Below are 8,279 nucleotides of genomic sequence, written 5' to 3'. Positions count from 1 at the left end.
TCTGATGGCTGCCAGGCCATCTGGTTGGGAGCCCGACCGGGCCCTCTTGTCGAAGGGCCGGGGCAGTCAGACCAGGTGTTCCCAGTGGTGGCTGGCCCGGCTGATTCCTACATTTGTCTCCGGTCGGGTTCCATAAGCCCCTACTACGTAGGGGCTTAATAGGCTGTGTGGAAGTGACTTCCTGCAAGCCGGCTCTGTGGCGCAGGCAGTAGACACCTGCTCCGCACCTGGACAAATGCAGGGAAGAGAGTCTGGGCCTTGGTTTACTGGTGGTGGTTTAGTGCACGGAGGCTGTGCCTAAGTCCCGGTCCCAGCAACACTGTTTCCGAGTGCAGAACTTCAACTGAACGCACAGACGGACGTCGGAAATGGAAATTCTGGCCCCTGAATTCCGAATAAAGTTTCAGCAGAGCTAAGGCAAGTGTAAGTAACGGAATTAGCGACCCTGCGAGGTCCCCGTACCTCTGCGCGGCTAGAGGCTTGTAAAGTGACTGGAGCTCCAGGGCAGCCGTGCCGCCTTCCCCGTCCTTGGGGGGGGTAATGCACCCGTGTGTGACCACGTCCAAAATGTAATGCTGGTGTCAAGGAGCACCCCGAGCGGGCCCTTTCCTCTGTGGGATAAAACCGCTAAGAGCGGCCGGCCCTGAGTTCCATGGCATTCGTGGGTTGGTCCCGGTCTCCGTGGCAAGTGTCACCCATGTGTGACGAAGTCCCCAAGCCCAGCGGCAGTCGCGGGGAGCCCCGGCGCAGTCCCCGTGCCTCTGGAGGGAAAAGTTCCCCCGCCTTGTGGGCAAGTGTCCTGTAAAATTATTTCAGAAAGTTGGCCACCCTACTCACAGAGAGCCATCTGGTTGCGCAATGCTTTCCAATGGACCCGGATGGGAAGGGCCTTTGGCCCCCCACTGGCAGGTACCCACAGGCCGCTATAGAGGGGTTGGGGGCCTTTAGACCTTTTCACTCTGGCAGGGATGAGGACCCTTCCGGGGCTCCCTGGGACTGCTGCTGGGCTTAGGGATGGATGACCCAAATGCCAAGGAGGTGCCCTAGGCCGGGACCAGCACCCCCGTCCACCCTGGATCTCTGGCTTGGCCAACTTAGAGCTTTCCCCTCCGCCTTGGAGCTTTTCCCTCTGGGCTGGGACCGGGACCCTGCCGGGCCTCCCCAAGACTGGTGCTAGGTTGTGGGACGGGTGACCCACGCGGGAGACGGGTGCCCAAGGCTGGGCATCCCAGAGCTCTAGAGGAGGCCCCTTTAGAGCTTTTTCCTCCAGGGAGGGACAGGGACCCTGCTGGGGATACTTGCGACTGCAGCATGGCTTGGGGATGGTGGACACACATGGGAGACAGGCTCCCACAGCCCCACAAACAAAGCATTTACCTAACTGAAAGGAGATGGGACTTTTATCCATCCAGCACGAGACAGAGTCCTCCGAAATGGGACTGTCCCGCAGAATGCGGGACAGTTGGCTACTCTATCTGCAAGCCCTGCCATCTGGTAGTTGGCCATAGGAATGAATGCAAGACCAGATGGCCGGGCTGCCCTGGAAGTCTGGATGGGCGTCAGACATTTTTCTCCAGTTGGGTCTATAAGGAGCCTGGACGCTTTTGCCAACAGGTCTCCCTCCGTCACGCTTGGTACACAGATTACAAGAAAGCTTAATCACCTTCCTCCAGATTACTATAGACCGGGTGTGAGGGACCTGTCTCTGCTCCACTTGGTTCTTGCTGCCTAACCCGGGGCTCTATGGCGAGTACCCCCGGGCTGGCCTGGGGCTGTGCCCCATGCAATGCCCCAGCAGAGATTGGCCTGCTGGGGGCACTCTAACTTGAAGGACAGTGTCCCCTGATTGGTCCTCTGGTCACACATGCTGTTAATACTTTCTAACAGGTCAGATCCCAGCTTCTCTCAAACACGCATTGGTTGTTCCGCTTTTGAAAAAGCCTTCTTTAGACCCACCTGCCCTGGCTAATTTTCAGCCCATTTTGCTTCTTCAATTTCTTATGAAGCTTTTTGAAGCCTTCGTCTGCCCATTCCTGGGTTCCCTTCTTAAGTAATTTTTCTTCTTCCATGCTTTGTAATCCAGTTTTAGTCCAGAACGTGGCACAGAGGGGGTGCTGGTCTCCAACATTGATTATGTGGCTCGGCTGCACGACTCGGGTGGCGTCAGTGCTTTATTGTTACTTGACTTATCTGCCGCCTTTCATACCATTGACCATGCCATCTTACTCGTCCGGCTAGCCTTTCTGGTGCCGTTCTTTCCTGGTTTTCTTCACTTCTCTCTGACCTAACAGTCAATTCCCCCCCTCCCCCTTTTCACTCTGTGGCTCACTGCCCTGACATGTGGAGTCCCTACGGGTTCCTCCATGTTCCAGGTTTTGTTTAACAGGTACATGCAACCTCTTACTAAGCTTATCTGCTCTCAAGGTGTAACGCTCACCTGGTATCCACGGGGACGTCACTCAGCCTGTTCTGACCTCTTATGACCTCAAACCCTTCCCTGGAGTCTACTCGACTGGAGACTGGGCCTGAAACACAGGATTGGTAGAGTTTAACTCCCTATTGTCGCTGTGTGCTTGAACCCCTTCTTCCCTGGGGTCCAACCCTTCCCTTTGATCCACAGCTCACCTTGTTTTCTTGGAAAGTGTGCTCTCCGTCCTGCTTTTAGCGCAGGGGCGCGTTGATTGATGCGGTCTCGTTGCTGCCTAGTTACTTCACTGGCAAGAGTCAGACAGGTAAGTATAATGAGTCTTTTGACCAGTTCTCTAACTTTGTTCCTTTCCTTCCTTAGATGATGGTCGGCGTCCAGGGATGGTGACGTGCTGCTGAGATGAGTAGCACTGAAGGTGAGTGAGAGCGCGATGCGCGATGCAACCCTTTCGTATTTGTATTGAACTGAGTTCTTTTTCTGTGTCTTTCAGGTGCCGCAAAGTTTTCAGCGTGGATGACGGTTATGAAGAAGAAATGCGGTGAGTAAGAGCGGTATGCGGCGCCTCTAGATGTTTCCATGCTAACCTGGAGTGTCTTTTCCCTCTTGCAGATGGATGAGAAGTTCCAGAGACAGAGTTCCCCCAGAGCGGCTGGGATTCAGGTAAGCGTTTGAAGCTTGTACAGTCTTTAAAAATAAGCGAAGATTTGCTGAATGCTTACTAATGCCTTTTTTCTGTTCTTTTCCCTTTTCCTTAGGAAGCGGCGTGCTGGGATGGGAATGACACCGACGAAGATGCCAGCATAACAGAAGGAGCGATGAATGATGGGCAGAAGCGCCGCAAGGTAAGGCTGTTCCTAACGGTGTTCTTGTTCTTGCAGGAGCTGAGCGCAGAAGAAAGATGCAGGCCTACTGGAGACCGATCCGAACACATGTCAAGTGTCACGCTGCAGGTGCAGAAAACACAAAGCATGTTTCTCAGCCTGGGCGTGGCTTAAATAGTCTCTGGTTATCCCAGGTGTCTCTGGGCTGAACCACACCCAAAAGACTAGACTGCACATGCAGTTCTGGGAACCGAAATATGTGGGGGCATCCATATTGTCCCCATCAATGTACTACAAGTCCAATCCCCAATGTTATCCTATGGGATTGAGTGAGTCTGGTGCCACAAGCACCAAGTCTGACTCCAAGTGGGTCTTTGGAGGGATGGAGAGGCCCTTGAGGGCCATGTAGGTGATCGTGGCCTAGCTCCAGCCTGACATTTTGGAGGGCTGGGGTCATGAGGGGCAGGAATCATGACACAAGGGTTCCAATGTTACTCTTAACAGATGACAGAGATTCTGGTCCGTTTAGATCTCTCTCTCTCTCGTGTTGAGACAGCAACCAGATTTAGGGCCTGCCTCGAAGGTGTGGGGACATGGATGTGTAATAGCTGGCTCAAGTTGAATGGGGAAAAATTGAGGTGTTGGTGGTGGGCCCTCCTTCCTCTACTGCCTTTTGGACCCCCCTCTTTTTGGCCATCTTTTGTGGGCCCTTTTCCTTCTCCTGTTCCGCTAGTGAAGGATTTAGTTGTAAAGATATTAGTCTTTCTGTCTGCGGAATCTCAGATAAGTGCAGTATGTGGGGCTATCTTCAACTGAAAATCCTTTGTAACGTTCTTTTTCTCCTTTGTCAGTTACGTGGCCCTGTGGTGTCCTCACTTGTTATGTCCTCCATGGACCACTGCAACGCCCTATTTCTGGCACAACCGTTCTACCTCTTATGGCACTTTGATGTCCTGCAGACTCTGTAGCCAGAGTAGCTACTTCCACACCTAGTTGTGCTCACATTACTCCATTTGTGCACCATCTTCATTGGCTACCCATGGCCAAGTGCATTTAGGTCAAAGCCTAATGTCTAGTTCATCATGCCTTTTATGGAACTGGGGCAGAATATCTACAGGCCAAATTCTGTCTGTATATTCCTGTTCGGACACTCTGCTTGGCAAATGCCTGTCTTGTTTCGGTCCCCCGATTCAAGGCCACTTGTACTGGTGACCTATCCTTTCCGGTAGCCGTGGCCCACCTTTGGAATTCTATTCCCCAGTGCCACTCAGAACTATCTCCTGATACTAAAAACATATCTCTTCTAGCTCTTTCCATCCTCATTCCGCTAGCTAGGGTTCAGATGCCTCTGGGTGCACGCTGCAGTTTAAAAGTATTGGTAACATAACCTAACACATGAAAGATATACAATTAAACCTTGTGAGCCTCTGTTCACAGGCTCAGACAGAGGGAATAGGTCATCAGTAATTGCAGGAGCTAATAGAGGGGAAGCAACCAGACTTTGCGAATGCCTTTTACACATACCTGAGCAAGACCCTTGTGACGGACTCCAGTCATTCAGGTTGAGGAGGCTAATGGGGCAATGGGAGGTCCATGACCTTTATAGCTCAGAGGAACAGGCACACCATATAAATTGACTATCACTCTGAGCAATTTGACATTGAAAGTTTCTGCACCATCTGGCAAGTCACCACCGCGTGTTGATCTACACTGATAACACAACTCGGTTTTATTTCAGCAACTCTCTGCATGTTCGCACTTCAGTTGTGGGGCTGGTGCCTGCAATGTTTTTCCAATAGAGTCCCACGTGACGTAATGTATGGGCGGATGTTCTGAGTTGAAAGTCATACGTCCCCCATGAATGGGAACATCATGTGAAAATATTACAGCCAATCTTCTGAACTTGGGATATACTGACTCGGAAGAAAGAAGTGTACTCTGTTTGCAGCTTGGAAGGGGGAGAACTCTCACAGGGATGCCTTTCTCCTCACTTGAGATGGCCAGCCTCTTTCCACCAGTCCCTCTAGTGCCCTGCACAAATTGAAGCACACAAGCAACTACCATCTACTCCCGATTTCACCAAACTGGCTCAAGAGGTTGTGGTATTCCAACCAGAAAGTGCTGAGTTTGGAAGCCCTGCAGAGCTTACTATTGACGTTGGGTCTTCCCCCACTCCCCCCTTTTTTATATTGCAAACTGTTTATTTGAAACCTTTACAAATCAATTTAAAACAGAAAAACACCATCTGAATAAAATCACATTAGCATCACAATCAGAGAAAGAAAAAACACATTAGGCACATTGCGAAGAAAAAAAAACAGAGAGGGAAAAAAGGTGTAACCACATAAAAATAAAAATAAAATACATCCAAACGGATACCAATCAGAATAGCTGATGAGCAGTAATTGATAAAAAAGGGACATAATGTCATCATATGATTACAAAATCCAAGTAAATACTTTACATTATACACCTTCCACATTTGCAGAGCAGTACGGAGGTTTTCCCCAACCGAAGAACGAAGAGTAGTTACACCAAGAACTTAATACGTTGCTCAGGGACATGGATAAGGAGTTCCTACTTAGGATTTCTGGAAGTTCAGACTTCTAATGAAACCTGATAAGGCCAGACCCTCATGTACACTCTGGATATTGAGGCAGCGCTTCCAAACCATATCCTCACTGCAAATTAGATGATTTAAGTGAAGGCCCTGCAAATATTTAGACCTCAATATCTTCAATGATTCACATTCCAAAACAAGACGTCGAACCTACTTAGGTTTTAACAAACAGGACCTACATCCCACTTCATCACTCGTTAATAATTTCCTCCAAGCTGAATTTCCTTAGTAGGAATGAGGTTCCACCAAAGCTAAGTAACAGCCCACGATAGTAACGGTTATGGAATTGGAGCAAAATACAAGAGAGGGATCCTCAGCGTTTATGTTCATGGGCCATAGAGGTATATGAATGAAAGGCATCAGTAGTCTGAATCCAATCAAAATCAAGCAGAGGCCTTTTGGTTTTTAAGGGGTTATTTACCAAGGTCTACAGATTACAGGTAATATTAAGAAGAATGGATTCACTTTTTTCCTTAAGGTCTGACAGAACCAGAGAGAGATTCACATTTTCACTCAGCAACTGATACAATCGGGTATTGGGGCTGTGATCTTCACATACAGTGTCAAAAGGCACCATTGCACCCTCGCCCATAAAGACGAAGCCCCCAATTCATATCTTAGTGCAGATAGTGGAACTACATTAGGTACACCGAGGATCCGCCTCCATATCCTACCCTCAATTTTATCGAAGATTTTCAATACTCTGTCCGAAGTTTGTTCAAGGCCATAGATAATCTTGGGCACAGTCTTCCCTTCAAAGAACATTATCGGCGGTTTGAGGGAGAACCTGCCAAACCTACGATCGATTTTTACCATCTGGGATTCTAACAGCTTGGCCTTATGCATTAAGGCTTCAATGTCCAATTTAGATCCCCTACATGATCCAAAGTTGAATCCCAGGTACCTGAGACTCTCACATACTTTCACAGAAGTTCCTTCAATATGCCAGACGGGTTGGCTGATCTTCCGACTTGCTCTTGTAAAAGCCAGAATGATGGTTTTAGTGGGGTTGATAATGACCCATTTGCTTTTGCGTACCCCGTAAAAGTATTTAGTGACCTCTGCAGACCAACCCTAGTTAGGTTGAAGATCAAAAAATGGTCTGCATATGCAAGCCATATGATTTGTGCCTGCCCAACCTTAGAGGCAATCAGCCCTTCATTGAGGAAAATGTATGCCACATCCGACTTATAATGAACAGCCAAGGGGCCAAGACACATCCCTGTCTGACCCCCTGATAGGAACAAATTCTCTGAGAGACATCCCCTCTTTGGCTTAATCTGACTTGAATCCCACAGTTCTCATATACTCCATTGATAAGCCACAACAGGCCCACCGGCATACCCCATGCTGCCAGTTTTGCCCACAGTTTACTCCGGTCTACACAGTCAAATGCGGCCGATAGATCAACCGAGGCTATGAATGTACACCCCTTTGGCCTCCACCATAAATCTTCCTGGATACATTTGAGGACCAGCCCATTAACATTAGTCGAGTGGACCTTGTGAAAACCAGTCTGAAATCGGTCAAGGGGGTGTGCCACCTTAGCCCACTCTTCTAGGTGTGAGAGTAAAAATGCCGAAGAAATCTTACAATCAGCATCTATTAATGAAATTGGCCGATAATTTGCTGTATCTGACCTACTACCATACTTGAAGATGTGAATCGCGTGGGCCGTGCTCCATGACAGTGATGTTACTCCTGTACGAATGTTATCTTTGAATTCCAAGTACAGTAAGTTTACCCAGATGTTCTGATCAGCCTTGAAGGTGCTATTAGTTAGGCCATTTGGTCCTGGTGCCTGTGACTTTTTACATTTAGCAGATCATAGATGGTACTTATGTCTAAGGGAGGCTCCCACTTAGAGCACTCCAAAATGCTAGGTACGTCACATGGATTGATATTGGGAGCACCAAACCTACTCTCAAAGAACCCATTACAACTCAGAGATAGTGTTCAATTGGGAGACTACGTAATTGAGATCCTGGCGATTGACTAGACCAAAAGGCACTGACCTGGGAATTAATCAATACCCCTAGCATGAGCTCTGCATCCAGTTGCAGTAGGGTGCTTTTTACAGATTTACAATAATTCCTATAATTCTGCCTAGTTTAACTGATAAGCTCCAGACGAGTGCACCCATCCATATTCGATCGCCGAATACGTCTCAATTCCCGCCTCATAGTAGATTTTACAGAGGGTAAGTCCCCGTTGTAACAGTGGGCATGTCTAACGGAACCATTCACTCTTGCTTCAGACTTGGTGTTAAGGATTTCAATCGGGCGACAAACACTGGACCAAGGCCCTTGCCCATAGCCTTGGAGGTAGCGCTCAATTGAGATGCCTTTCTCTTTATTTCTGCGAATTCAATTTGAGATGGTCACCACCCGTCTCACACCCCCTTTTTCAA

This window comes from Ambystoma mexicanum, chromosome 3p (genome assembly GCF_040938575.1).
Source record: "Ambystoma mexicanum isolate Mex_15411 chromosome 3p, UKY_AmexF1_1, whole genome shotgun sequence".
NCBI classification, from domain to species: Eukaryota; Metazoa; Chordata; class Amphibia; order Caudata; family Ambystomatidae; genus Ambystoma; species Ambystoma mexicanum.
The sequence above is the reverse complement of the archived record's forward strand: the minus strand, read 5'-3'. Positions refer to the sequence as shown.